The sequence below is a fragment of the Hevea brasiliensis genome, unplaced genomic scaffold, assembly GCF_030052815.1.
Source record: "Hevea brasiliensis isolate MT/VB/25A 57/8 unplaced genomic scaffold, ASM3005281v1 Scaf27, whole genome shotgun sequence".
Classification (NCBI taxonomy): domain Eukaryota; kingdom Viridiplantae; phylum Streptophyta; class Magnoliopsida; order Malpighiales; family Euphorbiaceae; genus Hevea; species Hevea brasiliensis.
Window position 1 is genome coordinate 46,605 of NW_026614773.1, and position 16,014 is coordinate 62,618.

Below are 16,014 nucleotides of genomic sequence, written 5' to 3' on the forward strand. Positions count from 1 at the left end.
ATTATACCCATATTATATAAATAAGTTTATATTAAAAAATAATTATTTGAGGAAAATAAGGGTATAGAGAAAAAAAATAAAATTTAACATTATTTTTTACTGTTTTCTGCTCAATTTAGCTACAAAACAAAATGACTCAATTCCACACAAATTTTCACAATTTTTTTTCTTTTTCATTTTTACAAAAACGTGGGAATTAACTTTTAATTTTTCTTTTTTTTTCTTTTTCATTCTAACAAAATAAAAGAGTTACTTTTCCCTATTTTTTTATCATTTTTTTCTCTCTTTTTCTCCCCTCGAAACAGGCCCCAAAAGCTCTCCGACTAATAATATTTGAAATAATTATTTTAAAAGGTATATATTTTAATTTATTTTCTATTTTAATTAAATTATTATTTATGAGTATTTTATTTATTTTCACCATATGGATATTTTCTCTACTTCTCATCATAAAAAAAAAAAAATTAATTCGGTCTTCAATACTAAGATCTTATTCAGCAACAACTTTTAAAATAGTATTTATCATTTTGACTCTAATAAAAATATTATATTTTTTATTAATATTATTTAATGGTATAATATTTATATCAATATTAAAAAGTTGAAAGAGTAATTCATAAAATATTATCCCTCCTAACTTTAAAAAATTAAGAAATTATTTTAATTAAAATAAAAAAGATAATATTACTATTTTTATTTTTAATGGCTAATCTAATAATTTTTTTGCCTGACACTTCTGTTTTAACTTATTATATAAACAGTTAATCACAAACAGTTAATATCTAATAATTAATAAATAGTAAAATAACTGGTACTACTAAAATAGTTAACCGTTACTAAAACAATTAATATTAACAAACATATCCTAAGACTATGAAACTATAAGTTTAATGACATTTTATATCATCATTACTATATTATTAATGAATCATCTACATTACTATATGACTTAGTGATTAGCATAGGTAATAAATGAGAAATACTCCCTTAGTGATCGGTATAGGTAATAAAAGAGAAGTACTCCTTTCATCTCATTTCAAGTGATGTTTTAAAATTATTTTGTCTACTTTTTTTTTATCATTTTAAAAAACTAATGAAATATTATTTTTTTTTTAATTTTATCCTTAACTATTATTTTATTCTCAATCGATTTATCTCTTTTTATCTTTTTTATATTATAAGAATACTTTAATCAATCATTAATATTTTTTTTTTTATAAAAATGGTGCTATCAATCATTTCATTAATTCTTATGAAAAACCTTAAAAAACTTTTGAAATGAGATGAAGAAAGTAATAAATAACGGATGCATTTAATAAAAAAAAATACAATATTTTGTGCATATCTTTAATTAATACTAATTAATTTATGTGTAATTTTTACTCCTTCTTCTCATAAAGGCAGGTTTCCTTTTTATTTGTCCCAAATTATATTTTACTTTTCTTTCCAAAATGGTAGTTTATTTGTTAATTTACTAATATGCCCTTATTTAATATGCATGGAAAAAAAAAACTTATTGGTTTCAAAAATAGTTTAGTAGCATGAATGGGTGCAGTTATGAAGAATTTGAACTCATATGAAATTAAATTTATTTACTCGTATGAAATTAAATTTATTTATCATAAGATTAAATTTTTATATCTATATTCTTATACTCTATATATATACTTTAATTAGTTTTATACATATCTCAATTCAAATATCTGATCTCGCTAATGATTGATAAGCTTATTCTCATTTGAGTTCGAACTTATATTAAATATGCTTCATATGAATTATTCTTATTTTAAAAAAATTATATAAGTAGTGAGTGTATTAAAAAAATTAAATAAAATTTATTATTTTAACTATATTAATTATAATATTTTAATCATATGAAAATAAAAGGAATCTTATCTTTTTATCACGATAAAAGACTACGATAGACTTGTGGTTTAATAAAAATTTAAAAATTATTTGTCATTATAACAGGCCAAACACACGGCAAGTTTTTATTTATTTATTAATTTTTTAAGGAATGGCATGTTATGACTTAATAAATTTATACTTATGACTTAACCTTTATCAATTAAACTAATTTTATAAAAAAAATAATAAATTTTATAAAGTAAAATAAAAAAATATTATTCACTAATATTTTAGATAGTGTTTGATATAAATAAATTTCACAAAATTTTATGAAATTTATTTATAAATTTTAAATTTTAATATTTGATTTAAATGAAAATTCATTTATAATTCTTAATAATCAATTCCTTGAAATTTACCATGACTAAACTAAATTTTATCAAAATCAATAAAATTTGTAAATAAATTTTAAATTTAAAATTATATATATTTCAAGTGATAAAATTATTCTCTTATTACATATTATTTTATTTTATTTTATTTATTTTAAATGTAAAATTTATTTCATTTGAAATGAATTTCACATATAATATAAAATATATCAAATAAAGAAATTTATTTGTAAATAAACTTTATCATAAAATTTATTTATAAATAAAATAAATTTTATTATAAAATTAAACTAAATAGGTTCTTAATAACAATACCAAATGAATTCCTAAAAAAAGTACCAAATGAATATTACTTTATCCTAATGAAGATGGCAAAAATATAAATGAAAATATTTTATATATTAGTCTCTATTTATTTTGTGAAAATATTTTTTTTATTTTTAGTATTTAGGATAATTAAAAAATATTAATAAAAAAAATTTTATTAGTCAAAAAAAATAAAAAAATTTTAAGGAAAATGACTTTCTCTCCTAAAAAAGTAAATATTTTTTAAATTTTAAAAAATAAAAAATATTTTATTTTTTAAAAATTACTTTTTTTATATATAAATTATTTTTTCGAAACAAATTGTAACCTTAATTTTCATTTCGTTTTAATTTAATTTTTAAGGGAATATTTCATCTAATTTTGAAGGATTCACATTTTGAATTATAGAAATTGTCAACTATTTGTAACTTTTCTTTCGTAATCTTGTGAGACGTGACTCATCAATGACAAGGTCAAGTTAAAAATTGGTGAGCAATCTTTAACTACTACAGCCACATGCACATATGTTCACAACCATTAACAAACAAATTGTGGGCCAACACACATTCTTCTGACAAGCAATTTTTGTAGTTTAAAAATGGGATGTATTGAAGCATATGGAATGGTTTTGAGGACTTGAGCTTGTATGTTGACCATTTTTTGTTAAATAAAACATCTTCAAATTTTTAAACTCTGTGCATTTTATTATAGAATTCATAAATTTTTATTATTGTATATTAAATTCTTGAATATTTATCAAAGTTTATGTTGATAATTCTTTTAATAATCATGAAATATATAAATTTATTAATCATTAATAATGATGAAGCAACACAATAATATTTAGAGGAATCAAACAAAATTATAAAATAATTTATTAAATATTTATATACATAACTAAAAAAATATTGTATAACATATAATTTCATTGTAAATTACTAAACTTGAAAATTAATAATAAAATATTAAATTATTAATTAAGTCTATTATTCATTAATTTTCCAAAAAGAATTAGCAAAACATGTGTTAAAATTAAGTTAAAATAAATAAAATTCAATATTTTTTATTTAAAATTGAAAATGATTGTTGAATAGAAAAAATATTTAACAAATTAACATTAGATAACAAAAAATATTTAATTGTCACAATAAGAAATATAACCTTTTCCAACCCTTAATTGCCTACACAAATTAAAAGTTTAATATTACCGACACATAATAACTATGCAGGCAATTTTTTTTTTTTTTTAAATTACGTATACTTAAAATCTGTTTATGTAGGCAATGGCGGAATTAGGGGGCTGGCAGCACCATTGCCCCCCTAACTTCAATATTTTCCCTTTCTGACTTTTTCTTCATGTTGCCCCTCAACCCAAAATATTTATAGTAATTCAGAAACAACCCATTATACATATAATTTAAAAAGCCTTTTTCTCACTTAGCCCATTAACCTACGACTTAAAAACTAGCTCATTATACCCATTAGACCTATAGAGTTGGTAAAATATTTGATCCATTATATCCTACAACTTAAAAGCTAAGTTAACGAACCCACCATTCCAACTCTTACTTTTCATCATTCACAATCACAAGTAATTGTTTTTTACATGTCCCCCTTAATTTTATATTTTATTTTATAATTTATAGTTTTATTGAGCTTTGAAATTTAGCATAGATAAATAAAAAAAAATTGATGAAAATTTTTATTGATTTTTAATTACCTATTTGTGTTTTATTTTTATAATTGTTTTATTATTCCTATCTTTCCCTTTTGGTTATATATTATATTATATAATTGATAACTCTATTTATAGGATTTATTGAGTTTAGAAATTTAGCATGGATAGATAAAAAAAAAATTGATGAAATCTTTTATTATTTTTTGTTAACTAAATTATTAGTTGTGTTTTGTTGTTATAATTATAAGCGTGTGGAATTGTAAACTTTCAAGATTTTAAATGAAGCTTGAGGTTATTACTTTGTACCAATGTAAATGTGTGAATTTTGAACTAATTTTTTTTTTTTATAAAAAAAACTCAGGTTAGTAAAAATTAACAAGCTAGCATCATGGGTAAGAATAAAACTATTGATGCATATTCTATGAAATAACGTAATTTATAGATAGATAAGATATAGCTTATATAACTGTGCTTCTTATATGTCTTTTTGGATATTTTTTTATTTCCTTTTGCTAACATAGATGGTAGGCCCCCCCTTTTTTTTTTTCGCTATGTAATTTTGTCTTATAACTTTTATCAGGTATTTTTTTTTTCACTTAATATGCTACACCTAGGATAGGAAATAATGGGATGCCTACTAGCTAATTTAATTTCGGTGTGTCAATGTTAAGTTTTTTCTAGCTTAATTATTAATGATAAAAAAAAATAATTACAAGATTTTCGCCCCTAACTTAAATTTTTGGTTCTGCTACAGTGTCTTGGCATGTAATTAAAAAAATTGTTTGGCCAAACCTTCGGATTTAGCTTCATAGTGCCATAAAGAAATCAAGGAAGTTTCCAAAAGAGAAAGTGAGAAATTGCCATAAAAGGAGGAAAAGTAGGTGATTGGTGGACCTTGAGGTCCTTAAGGTCTGACATTATAGAGTTTCAAGCAATAAGAGCCTCAATAGCTATCGAAAGAACCTATAAGGCTAATAACTGTTAAATGGACCACTGGTGGCTCTGAGCATATCATGTAATAAATTTTTTTAAGTAAATAAATGTGTAGATAGGTCGACTACATATTTGATAAAAAAATATTATATTATTTTGTTTGCACCACAATTTAATCTTATTATTTTTGGCACAAATTAGTTAATGAGTTTGAGATATAAAATTAAATTGTTAAATTAAAATGGCTTGACCCATGGTTCAAGCTGGTAGAACACCAAAAAGTAAAGTACAACTATCTAAAGTTGGAACTAGTCAAGGTAGTTATTGAATCAAGGAAGCCATTATTGGAAATATGGAGCACTACCTATTGGTTCCCTAAAATCAAGTAACAGGAGATAAAGTTATTGCAAAGTGGTTATTAGTTGCAGAAGGTGGAGAAAATGATGCAAGTAGTGAGCAAGTGGTTACTAACATCAGAATCGTATGATTTTAATAAGGAAAATTGATGCAAAGTTAATTCAAGGTACAAAAAAGTGGATGTAGAGAGTTGCAACCTGACATAGCAGACTTGTTCTCCTCGTATTACCTGATGCAGAATTTAGTCACCAAGCAACCTAACTCTATAAATAGGACATCAAGACTTCATTTTCAACACACTCAATCTAACAATCAACAAAACTTGACAAGCACCATGCTTTATTCAATATCTTTAGATCAGACTTTTTCTTTACATTTCAGCAGTCTTTTCCTCTTTTTTTTTTTTTTTTTTTTTTTGTCTAGTATCAGTTTCATCCCAGCATTTTTATTTTCATTTTGAGAAATAACTTATAATTTTTTTGCAAACATTTTAGTTCCTGTGATCAAGTTCTTTAGTTATCAATGTAATTTACAAGTTATTGCCCATATTTTAATATTTGTAAATTAGTTCTTTAATTTTTTCTGCAAGCTCAGGTTTATATTTTTTTACAAATGCATATATTTTAAAGCAAATCAATTTTCAAGCTAACCAGTCTTTCAATTTTTCAAAGATATCATTTACATTTTTTACGCATATTTATATTTTTCTCAGCAAGCAAATTTACTCTTTCAATCAAGTAAAAAATTTATATTTTCTACACAGATTTACTTTTCAAAGTGATCAACCTTAAAAAACCTTTTACTTTTCAAGCACAACCTGTACTCTTTCATGCACAAGCAATCTTTCAATTACAAGCACACAATTTCTCATTCTCTCAAGCTTTAAAAGTTGATTCAAGTAGTGTTCTTGACAAAACACGTCCAGTCAATGAACCCAAGGGAAATTTTGGTCTTTTATTTTCTGCAAATCGTTCATATTAGTAGTCAGACCGACACATTCACAAAACACATTTGAGATCTTAGCATCTCTAGTACATCTGCAGTCCAACACACACGTGAGAAAAAGGTCATACATGTTTTTGATGTGCTCAAATTGATAAAATCAATTTAGCAAGAAAACACATTCATATCAACACATTTAAAATGATTTCATCACATTTATATCGTGATTCAAAACTAAGATATTTTTATAAATAATATAAATTCATGAAAATATACTACCTCATCAAGAGATTAGTAACGAAACTCAAACCTACAATTTCAAATTGTATGAGTCTTTCAAGGGTGCATTGTGAACAGTTATATTAACTCTAAATAAAAATTAGAAGCACAGTTAATTATTGAATTAAATGTTAAGGAGCAGAGGTGGACATAGCCCAGTGATATTTGCAATTCAGAGGCGGATCTAAAAAATTTTTTGTTCTATGGTCAACATATAAAAAAATAAAATAAAATATTATTAAAAAAATTTACTAAAAGTCATTTATTAATTTATCACACTTATAATTATACCATTTTGTCTTAATAAATTATTGGAAAAATTACAGTAAAATTTTAAAAGTAAATAAAATTTTAAATGCACAGCATTTTTTTGTCTCAACTAATTTAAAATTTTTATCAAAAAGAGGGTTTAATAATTAAATTTATGAGAAGTCAATGTATATAAATATGTATAGATACAAAGAATATTTAAAAAAAATGAAACAATTAACCCATTTTATATATTAAATCTACAAATGAGTTGTATATATATTGAATCTAAACGATATAATTTCGACTCTCATTTTTCTATATATATAATAAAAAAGTTCAAATTTAAGGATGTATTTAAGTTGATTTGTCACTTTTTCAGATTAAAATTTTCTTTTTTAGAGAGTAGCTTAATACATACATACATATATATATATATATATATATATATAGAGAGAGAGAGAGAGAGAGAGAGAGAGAGAGAGAGAGAGAGAGAGAGGGGTTGAATTTGCCAAAAATATCATTTATTTTTCAAATTAATTATAATTATATTTTTATTATTTAAATTAATTTTAAAGTTTGTATAAATTTTAATTTTTTTAGAGTTCATAAATTTAAAATTTTTAGTCCTACTTATACTTAACTTCAATTAAATATAAAATTTTATAAGAATTAATTAATTAAAATAAGAAACTAATAAGGGAAAGGTAAAAAAATATTAAATAATCAATCGTTAATACTTTTAGTAATAAGTTATTCAATACAAATTCATCACTTAGATGAATTATTCGTTGTTAAATTTATAAATAATTTCAATTTCTAATATTGAATAATTTATATAAATTAAAATTTTAATATTATTTTAATAGTAATTGTAACGGTCAGGCTCCGACCACTAGAGGAATTGTCCGCTTTGGCCGTAAGCCTCACAGTTTTGTCCCATAGGTGAAGTGAAGAACTTCACAAGAGGTCACCCATCCTAAGATTTCTTTCAAGCAAGCATGCTTAACCCTGAAGTTCTTTCAACTCTCCAGGCCATTCCACCAAAAGGCGCCTCTGGTGATTAGTTCCCCCAATTTATATATCATTACTTTCCACTTCCATTTTGATGTGGGACGTGTTTTCCATCTTTCAGGAAGCTTTTCACCGCGTCCAACAGAATCACTGGGGCATTGCCTTAAGGTCTTGTGGCCCACCAGCTTCCGCCACCGCCACAAGTGTCCTCACTTGTCGCACCATACTGAGGGAGCTTTTGACTCTGATCCCAATTGTAACTGTCAGGCTCCAACTACTAGAGGAATTGTCTGCTTTGGCCGTAAGCCTAACTGTTTTGTCCCATAGGTGGAGTGGAGAACTTCACAAGAGGTCACCCATCTTAGGATTTCTCTTTAATCACCAGAGGTACCTTTTGGTGGAATGGCCTGGAGAGTTGAAAGAACTCCAGGGTTAAGCGTGCTCGCTTGAGAGAAATCCTAAGATGGGTGACCTCCTGGGAAGTTCTCCACTCCACCTATGGGATAAAATCGTGAGGCTTATGGCCAAAGCGGACAATTTCTATAGTTGTTGAGCCTCATCACATAAGAATTGTATTTATATTAAAAATCTTATTATAATTCTATATTATTAATTCTATAAGTATTATTAATTCATTAAAATAATTTATTTTATTATTAAATCAAATTAACAAACAACATTAAATGTCGATTCTTATTTATAGTAATTTATTTTTTTAATTATTCTAAATATTTACAAACTTATAATATTAAATTATAAAATTATTATTAAAAAAACTATTTAATTAACATAATTATAGAATTATTATTAAAAATTAACTATTTAAATAAATAAAAAATTTGTATTTATATTGATAGATATAAAATTCTAATCCTATTCAATGACAAATATTTTATTTGTTATAAAGTTGTAACTTTGTTTTTTTTTTTTGCATATTAGTAACGGATAGCTTTTATACATTTACACGCTCTATTTTCGTGTAATAAGACTCAAGCTTAATTGACTTTGGCTTATAATATGATTTTTTTCCTTTCTTCACTATATTTTTGTGTCTTTTTTTTTTCAACAAACAAAATCTATTTGTAAGGTTTTAATTTTTTTGAGTTTTTATATATCAGAGATATTATTTTTATGATGGTAATTGCATGTGAATGTGAATATCATGACCCAATTTTTGAGCCAGATTGACACTAGAACTTAGGTCGGCATAAGGCCCCTGAAGCCTGTAGTAAGTCTAAGCAGTAGACAACCCAACAACAATGCCTAAAAAGGAAGGCCTTGTTAGTAGTATGCCCTAGAGTATATCATGAATTGTATCTTGTAAATATTTATTTTCTTATTAATGGCATATATAGATTTTTCTTTTAAATTTAAATGGTTTAAATTTAATTGAAAATATCCTTTAGTAACTTGTCAGATGTTTCATTCTTAAAGTGTTAAGAATATGAGTGACGAAATATTCTGGTACAAGTACTATAAAGTTATGGTTTACAATTTTAGAATCTTCACAAGATAAGATTTATCCATATAGACAGTCATATTTATTTATTTCCATTATTAGTATGAGATACTAATGATATGGAATGGTGAGTCTCATGCCATATAATAAATAAAATGAGCACTTATGAGATAAGTAGGCCAAATCAATGACGTAAGATGATATGTACACGGAGTGTCAATACATAATCATCTAGATTATAATAGAGCATATAATGATAATCCAATTATCTTGTATATAGGTGGTTTGAGTTTGACATTTTTTTCGTGCTTGTACTGGGTATGAGTATATGGGCATGTGTTGGCTCCGACTAGTTATATATAGAGATAGGTGTTAGTCAAGATGGGAACCATTATCCTAAGTAAATAGGAATAAAATCCTATGTCCATTTGAATTGTTCTTGATAAGTCAAGTTCCTGGCTAGGATAGATAAACTTAGTCAGAAAAGATTTTCTAACTAGAAAGTCTCATTAATCAAGAATTAGAATTAAAATGAGAACATATGATTCTGAGCAACAAAAGTTTGATGTGAACCATGACTCTAGCTAGAATCAAAATTTTGTAATGGAGAGATTTTAGTGCATAGTATGTATGATCAAGGTTTATGAATTAGGGAATAATTCATAATTAATTGGGTAGTTATAGTATATTATCCTAGATGCCAACCATGATTTATAAGAACTTAAATGAAAAAAAGAATTTCATTTTGAGTATTGAATAGTTCCAATAATATTAAAGAGTTAATATTATTCTCATTACGTAATAAACTTAATAAGTCACACACATAAGAATAATATGACCAAATCAAAATTAATTTGATTAATTGATTAATTGGTTTAGTTAATTAATTAAATTAATATATTTAGTTTGCAATTAGATTACAAAGTCTCTAGCATAACTTGAAACTAAATTTATTTATGGAAGTATTCAAGTAAGTATTTAAATTATTTAAATATAAACTTGATTAATTTTCATAAGGTAAAAGAAGTTAATTTTGGTTAATTTGGCTTAGTTTGACTTGGTCAAAGAAGAGAGAAAGTGCTTAATTAATTAGTATTTTTCATATGCTAATTAATCGAAATTTTAATTTCTTTAATTATCTTAACTTGACAAGTGGACTAATTAAGATCCGAAAACACATTTAATCTTTGAATTAAGTGTGGACACTTGTAAGGTTAAAAATAATTAAGGGAAATTAAAATAAATAAAAGGATCTTCCTCTTTCTCTCAAGTTGGCCAAACCACACTTATCTCCATAGCTAAAATTTTCTTCTTTCTTCCTTGCTTGATTCAACAGAATTAGAAGTTGTTACTCTTAAATTAAATGTTGAGAAAGTGTTTCTCTATACTTCCATAGACATAAAACCAAGAAAACCCTAAAAATCTCCTTCTCTTACTTTTGGCCGAATTAAAGGGAACAGAGCTAAGGGTTTTTGGCTCATTAAAAGAAGCTTTGGTCTTCTTGTTTGTGTGGATAAGCTAGAGAATCAACAATTGGTGGTCTTCACTTCCTGGATTGGTGTTTGAATTTAATTCTGCACCTAAGGGGTAAATTTCTCTAAATTTTAACTTGTTAGTTTAATGCAACACGTAAACCATTTATGCTATTATTTGTTAGTTTTAGGGTTTTGGTTTCCTAATAGAAATTAGGCATGTTAGCAATTGAAACAATATTTGTTATTACTAAATTATGTATTTTACAATAGCATAAATAGTTTAAGTGTTGCATGAAACCCCAGGGTTAAGAAAAACCATAAAATTGCTAACTTTGCACCTTTAGGTGCATTAATCTTTCAATTGGTATCAGAGCCATCGTAATTTGCCATTAAGAACTTTAATACATGTTATATGATGTTTGGGTCTCTGGAAAATTGCATGAGATGCAAGTTGAAACAAGAAAAATTCAAGAAAAATTATTGAGTTTGAACCAGCCCCTATTTGTCCAACCTTGTAAAGGTGTTTGATCAATTTTGTTTTGATGGTTTTTTTTTGTGGTTAAAATATTTAATCAAAGTCTCAACATAATTGCAACATGTTTGTGAATGAGATTTATGAGAAATTAATTTAATTTTGTATATTGAATATTTAAAATTAAATTTTATATTCAAGAGTTGGATGTGTGAAAAATGCATGAAGGATGATCATAGACTTAGGAGACCAATGTGATTGGTTTATTCATTTCATTTTATGGGATTGTAATAATTATTTTATTATTTACAAAGGATTGTATCATAAAGTTATTATCATTAGTCATAAGTTGTAAATTTATTTATTTGGGCTTGCATGCTCGATTCTTTTGTATTTTTCGCCTTAGTATGCCAAGGATACATTATGTAATTAGCTTTAGTGGAATTTACAAGAACAAATAGAGTTCAAGATATTGATGAAGATTAGTGGAAGCACAAGACTTTAAGAGTTGATGATTATCGAGGAAAGCTTCAAATAGATGAATGATAATAGATTGTCAAGCAAAACTTCAAATTAGTTTTACATTATAAGAATAGCATTACAGCCACTATAGAGTTCTAGATTTGAATAATAAAATTAATAATTAATATATTAACCATTTCAAGCTCCCTACGAGAAAAAAAAAAGGTTAACTTCAAAACAACATCCACCTCACCTGGGAAAAAATAATTGAACAGGGGGTGAGTGCTCAACTTAAAGAGTTTAGATATTGATTACAATTATAATTTCTATAGCTATCTAAGATTGATGCCTTCATAAGTTTGAAATGCACACCAATCACTTATATCAAGCAATTCACCCAATTTTCACACAAGAAGATAATTTAGAGCTACACATGCGCCTATAATGGCATTTACATACATAACTATGGGAGCTGATCCCTTATCCAGTTATTTTAATTTAAGACCCATCAACGAACTCAACCCAAGCCAAACTTTTGCTTAAATCTAAGTGTGGGGGCCAGCAAGATTAACTCAAAGTTGTGTCTCACCTCGACTTTCCATATTCATAAGGACCGAGTTCCAGCGAGACTAGCTCAAGTCGCAACCACTTGTCCAACCCCTATCCATTATATATATATATATATATATATATATATATATATATATATATATATATATATATATATATATATATATATATATATATATATATATATATATATATATAATGCATGAGCATATATAGAATATAAATAATATTGGAATTATAAGAAATAATCAATATCTAACTCACAGTGCAACTCAATGCTTATTGGTTCTATTGAAAAGAAGAAAATGGTTGATTTAGATCACCTAAGCAAAAATACCAAAGAACTATCAAGAATAGACTAAAAATAATAAATTAAAGAAATAAAAGACTTCCTAGGTTCATGTTGAAAATTCGGCAGAGTTTTCCCTATATTTAGGACCTAACCTCCCTGCATGTAACACCCCTACATGCATGGTCCTATGCAAATCACTGTTACGGTGACTGGTGTCGGTCCGGACAAGTAAGAGGATTAGAATCATATTTAAGTCACTGAGAAAAGCCCTGAATGAAAATAAATAGTGATTACCAGAAGGTCAAGTATAAATAAGAAAAACAGAGCATAAAAAGTTAAATGAGCTAGAGATCACAGCGATGGGTGACCGCATCGGGAAGTGACTGCGAGATCGGTCAAAACCCAAATTTCGTACGGGGCATTGTGACACCGTAGTCGTAGGAAAAATTGCAAAGCTAAGAGAAATGTGAAAATCATAGAAAAAGGTTGAGAACTAGATCAAATAATTAGGTCAGGGTTCCGAAAGAAATACAGTATTATTGGTAAACCGGATCAGACCGGCGAGGGGCAAATTAGTCAATTTATCCTTAGAGGTGACTCATGGCCTAACTGTCTAATAAAATCTGAGAAATGAAAATTTTGAAATATAGATTTAAATTAAAGAAGTACGAAAAAATAAAGGAAAAAGAAAAGAAAAGAAAATTAGATTAATGACATCACATAGATGACATCATGCATGACCTCATAAATATTTTTCCATTTAAGTTATTTTTGACTAAGTCAAAAAGGAGAGAAATAAACATAAAATTAAAACAAATTGGTGATCTACTTTACCCAATATGCCGTTCACCTCTCCTCTCCTCTCTTCACTCTAATTCCTTCATTTGAGCTCAAATTCAAGCTTTGGTAACTCTAAAATTTCCCCATAAATCATTTCTAAAATTTGTAGAAACCTTTAAATTGAACCTAACAAGAAGTTGGGAGGAAGAAAATTGAAGGAAAGTGAAGGAAAATCAAGTTTGGCAATTCAAGAAAATTTGACAAGTGAGGTTAGTACTTGTTTCCCTTTCTTTTCTTCTTTAAGCTTTGAAATTAAGTTGAGATGAGTCTAAATTGTATGAAAATTTAAAGAAAATGATAAGTTATGAAGGGACAAACAATTCGGCAGCCATGAGGGTTGGGGGAAAGTGATATGTTTCACTTCAAAAAATCATGCATGCAAGTCAATCTAAGTGGGTAGGTGTTAGTGCTACACTTTAAATTCATAAAATTGTGCAAATAGGAAATTAGGGTTCTTGGTGCCAATAAACTTTGGGGAAATTTGGTGAAAATAAGAATTTGATGCAATTGCACCTAAATGAGGTTAGAAATGGCCAATTGGGACTAATTGGGGTGTGTTTGAATGGTGAGAAGTTAAGTCAAATTCGGATTGGTAAGGGCCCAATTCTGGATAGCCTGACCTTGGTCCACTTAGGGGACCAAAACTGTAATTCTGCCACTCCAATTGGTGTGAGGCCAATTAGATATGAAAGTAGACACATAATGCCATAATTTTTGTGTAGAAACCCTGCCCTGAAAGTGACACTAAGTTAGTGAACAATTAGGTCAAACTCGGATTAGGTACACTGCCACTGTATAAAAATGACCAAATGTACAACATTTGTTCATTTGGCCATAACTTGGTGTAGGAAGTTCAAAATGACCTGAATTTTATACCTATAGAAAGCTAAGACATAGCACTACAACTTCTATGAAGAAAATAAACTCAAATTCTGACCATAACTCATCCGAAAAGTGAGCTACAGTTGGCACACTAAAACTGCCAGAATTAGAATTGTTCCCAGAATTATGGGTTGTAAACAATATGGCCAGCCTTAGAAAAATGGCCATAACTTGAGCTAAAAAACTCTAAATTGAGTGATTCAAAAGGGGAATTAAAGCTAAGACAATAAAGAACAACTTTGATGAAGGACACTTAGCCAAATTTCCACACTAACTAGACCAATGGAACAGTAGAATATAGTGACCCGAAATTGAAATTTTTGGATTTGTACCTAGGGAAATTAGAAATTGATTTGCCAATTAATACTAACAAAATTGACACCCAAAATGTGATATATGAGTGCAATTAGAATTAATAAACCTATTAAGTATAGAAAAGTCAACATTTTGACTTGAATAGTGCCATGAATAGTGCCACTATACACAAAAATGTGAAAGACCTGAAATTATAAATCGTAATAGGTAGGACAAGTCTGTAAAGAAATTTTTGAAATTTAATTATTAGAAATGAATACTGAAGCACTTTAAATTTATGTGTTTCAGTTAAAAAGGGATATTCGAAGGAGAAACGAAAGGTGGAGTAAATTAGTTAACAAAGAGATTTGTGCACAACTAGTGTTTTTATTGGTTATGTTTCTTTATGTGTCTTTTGACTAAATGATTTCATTTCTTATTGTATTATGTTTATCAAATATTGAATATATCTCAACAATTATTAAAATGTGTTATGGTATGAATGAGTTTAGTTTTAGAAAATGAAATTAGTTATGATTTTATTTTGTTATGAATTGAATAAAGTTAGCTTTGGAAAAATTTTGATTGAAACATACTTGACATGGAAATGGATAAAATTTGTTTTGAATTGTGATGAGCATAAAAATTTTTGGATATTGGAATTGACATTGAATTGAATTGTGTTGTGATTTATGTTCACAAAAAGGATAAAGAGATTTATGATATTGTTTTATATCTCACTATAGATACTTGACTAGGTTGTTACTCGTCTCTCTCATTTGTTGAGGAGACAATAGAGTTAGCTTTGTTTTGTTTTGAATACCATGATATGTGCATAGGCTTAGATTCTCCTCTTATTAGAGGTTAGATCTAAGTTTTTCATTAGTCATTTCGGAAGTTGCATTGTGGTGTGTCCTGTGCACGATGATTCGACCTCCCCGACCATAAGGAGTTAGAATCTAGATTCGACCTCCCCGACCATAGGGAGTTGGAATTGCCCCAAAGATGGCCCTTACGGATTAGTCTTGCATAGTTAGTGAGATAAAGAATGGGTTTTGAATAGTAAGAATTGTGATTTCAAATGAGATTTATGCATAATTGATTTTATTGAAATTAAGATTTGTTTCCATAAATTACTATAATTACTTTAAATGTTCAGTTATGATTTGATAAATTGAAATTCTTGAGCAGAGTCATTTTAACAAATGATTTATTTTATTGGTAATGAATATTTTGATTTTTGGAATGTTGATGAATTTCAAGATTTCCA